The following is a 3874-nucleotide window of genomic DNA, read 5'->3' on the forward strand; positions in this document are numbered from 1 at the left end:
TCGTGTTCTATTCGCAGGAATGATCTAAGGCAACATTGTCCTGTAGAAATAACATGAGCCAAAGATGCGAGTCACGTTTATAATTTTCTAGCAGCCACATTTTAAAAAGTGAAAATAAACTGGTGGAATTTATTTTAATAATATATGTTATTCAAGCCAAGGCATCCAAAATGTTTATTTTAACAAGTAATCAATATAAAAAATTATTGGCATATTTTGTGTTCCTTTTTTCTTACTAGGTCTCTCTCCGGAATTTGGAGTGTATTTTACACTTACAGTAGATCGCAATTCCAACGGGTCACATTTTAGGGGCGCCTGGGAGGCTCGGTGGGTTAAGGGTCTGCTTTCGCTCAGGTTGTGATCTCCCAGTCCTGAGATGAGCCCTGCATTCGGCTTCAGGCTCAGCAGGGAGTCTGCTTCTCTCTCTCTCTGCTTCTCCCTACCACTCATTCTTTCTCTCTCAAATAAATAAATAAAATCTTAAAAAAAAACTGGTCACATTTCAAGTGTTCAATTATTATATAGAGAGTGGCTACTGTCTAGGTTACTGTCTAGCTCAGCTAAGGGATAAAAAAATCATATGCAATCTTATTCCGAGTGTACAAAATTTGAATATATTTTCATTAAACACTTAAGTTCAACTGATAGAAAAAAAAATTCAAAAATTAAATTTTGTTCATGTTTTTTAAAAAGCATACAAAACAATTGATTAAAATCAAAAGATGTAATTACCTGTTGTAATTATATAATTAACGAATATCAACAATTTAAATCAAAATTATTTACATAATGCGGAAATTTTATTTTAATTTTTTGGAAAAGATATTTATCATTAAATACTTTTATAAAAAATTTTATAAGAAAATAGCATTAAGTGTTCAATTTTTTTGTTAATGTGACGAATCAGTATCATGCTTTTTATATCTCGATCTGCATATAGACCCTATGATTGATACGAATTGCTCAATGCAACAAAATATTCCTTAGTTGCTGTGTCACCTGTAGCAAATACTGCACGTAATAACTTGGTAATTGTGAGTACTTCCAGAACCATTAATTGGAGCAGTCAGATAGCTGAAAAGGACACTTGGCATTACTTGGAAGCGCTATTTGTTTTTCAAGAATCTATTGCATTCGTGCTATCTCAGAGCGAGGATATTCGAAAAGCTAATTAATTCGTCTTCTTGGTTACCTAAGGGCTTCCGCGGCTCTATGCTTTTTCCACAATCCCCATTCCATCAAGGGGAGCATGACGGCAGCGGCAGCAGGTCCCGGGAAGCTTCGCGGATATCTGACGGTTGTTTTTGATTTTGCAAACCTGGAGCGAACGACGTGGACGGGGAGGCGCACGTCGCTGGGGCCCTCACCGGGCAATCGTGAGGGTGGGTGTTCAGGGTTATGGGCCATCTGACAACGGCCCGGAGCGTGATATTCCTGAGCAACAAGAGGTGCCCTTGTGTTCTTTAAGGGGGGGGTGTGCATGTAGTGAGTTCCAGCAGCTAGCTGCTTGGTTTTATAAATAAAGTTGTACGACGGTCACCCCCGTTTGCTCAGGGATTGTCTGGGGCCGCTTTCGAGCTGCAAGGGAGAGAGCACACGGCATGGCCCGCAGGCCTGACATTGTCGCTGTCTCATGCTTGAAGATAATTTGCTGACCCAGGGCAGGGTCTTGCCTGGGTCTGAGTGGTTCTTCTCCTTGGGGCTCCTTGAGCTGAGATCTCACATGCATGCAGTCCAGACTCAGGCCAGACTTCTGTGGTTTCGAGCCCCTTAAGGAGTGGTCTAGGGGGCCAGGGAGGTCCCCCAAAGCAGGTCGTTCAAATGCAATTCTGAAGGCTTCAGAATTTCTGCAGTGAATTTGCTCTACGCATGGCATTTGGGATCATATTCTCTCCTTAGCGAAGCCAGAGTAAGCAAGGGGTTGGGGCTGACCAAGAGAATGTTTCTTTTCCTTCCCCGCTTCTGTCAGCCACTCCCCATCTCTTACCAGAAGAGCTGTAATGAAATTTCCCACAATTCTCCACTCTCCTCTCAAGGAGCAGAGCTGATACTAAGCTCTGTCTTCTGGCCCCAGTGCCCTGGACAAGGGATGTTGGTGAGCAGGGCGCCCTGCCTGCCTGGGGAAGCCTGATTCAGCTCCAGAGGGTGTGCCAATGTGGTCAGAGATGTGGGGTGAGTAGATAAAGGGCAAAAGGTTGGGGTGAGGGCCGTTCACCCCTCTTGCAGTACTGGTCACGGTAGCATTTTGTTTGATTCCATACCAGTCTCCTCCAGTAGCTGCGTCGTTCTTGGTCAGCCCCGTTGGGCCTACACAGTAGTGGGCACATGGTGGCTTCCCTGTCAGTGCATGCGGTCAGCCATCTTGGCATGAGTTCCATGCCAGGCATAGGTATGGGTTACAAAGATGAATCCAAAGGGTCTGTGCTCTCAAGTAGTTCACTGTCCAGTGGGGGAGACAGCGAGGCTAGCAGCTTGGGTCCTCACTTTGAGGGCAGAAGCCTCAAGGAAGCACTCCCTCTGAGAGCTCCAAGTAGGACACCATAATTCAGCTTGCAGGATGGGAAGGCTTGGGCAAAGGGTGACAAATTAGACTACTTGTTGAATGAACGCGTGAACAAATGAGAGATGAGGGCCCAAAGCTGGGTCTGTGAACTTTAAAAATGTGGAAAGGGATCACTTCTGAAGATTTTAAATTGAATCCATTTAAAATGTTCCTATGCTGAAAAGCGGGCCGGGAGGAGAGGCCTGGGGGGAAGGGCTGAACTGGGAGGGGCTGCCAGGAGCAGGAGGACCAAGGCCAAGGGGATGGGCTCCTGGGCCTCCTGCCCAGGCTCACCGGGCAATCCCCCCAGAGCTGCCAGCCCCAGGAAAGTTGTCGCTGCTGGCGCAAGAGAGATGAGCTGTCGCAGCGGCTCGAGGACAAATCTCTTTTAATTTTGTTCTTTGGAGGAGGGGGTGGGGTTGGGCCAGTGTTGGAGTGAGAGATTGGCTCTGTGAGTAATGGCCACGCCAGCTCCACTAACACCCTTGGTGAGGGATGAGGGAAGAGAGGCCCCCTCCCCTCCCCTTTCCTGGGGCTTGCCACCAGGGGACAGGGAGGGACTGCTGTCCGCCTGGCCTCCACCTGGGCATGCAGAAGCCCACCATCTCAGAGAGCTGAAGCAGGAAAGGTCCTTAGGAACCATCTTCCAAGGGCTTCTGACGTGGCCTCTGTGGAGTTTGAAGGAGTCCATTGGAGGGTCCTCAGGGGTCTACTGCCCCCACTGAGTAGCAGCTGAAATTTCATGAGTAGGAATTTGTTTTACCAAAGTGGTGGGGCTACGTCCATGGTTTTCCTTGGCTTCTCTAAAGGATTCATACTTCTCACCCCAAGTTAAGATTCTGCCCTCTTGCTTAACAGATGGGGAGAGAGAGGGGCCTTGTCCAGTGTCCCCTGGCAGCTGTGCGGATCCTGGGGACTGGGCTGGTTGTGTTCGTCTTCATTCCTCATGATCTCTGCTAAAGGGGGGGACCGAATGAGAGAATTCCAGTCTCCCGATCCTCCCTGCATGGCCTTTCTCCTTGTGAACCACGTGGCGGAAGGGCTGGGGGGTTGAGAGGCGGGGGTGAGACCAGGGGGTTCCAGCAAAGCCTGTTATGTGTGGTGTGTGCATGCGCTGCCCTGCAGAGGTTCCGAGGTGTGGCAAGGGGGCTCTGGTGCTCCAGGAGGCAGACTGAAAGCACCTGCAAAGACCCCTCCCCTGGGGCAGCCTATCTCTATACTCCCCCCAAAGACACCTGTGTGGGCGGTGGGGGGGGACATAGGGCAGCGTCACTGAGGGGTGAGGAGGCCACAGGCTGCAATGGAGGCCAGGTAGGAGGGTGTCGTAGGGGT

Source organism: Ursus americanus, chromosome 23 (assembly GCF_024610735.1).
Source record: "Ursus americanus isolate L20-20 chromosome 23, mUrsAme1.1.p, whole genome shotgun sequence".
Classification (NCBI taxonomy): domain Eukaryota; kingdom Metazoa; phylum Chordata; class Mammalia; order Carnivora; family Ursidae; genus Ursus; species Ursus americanus.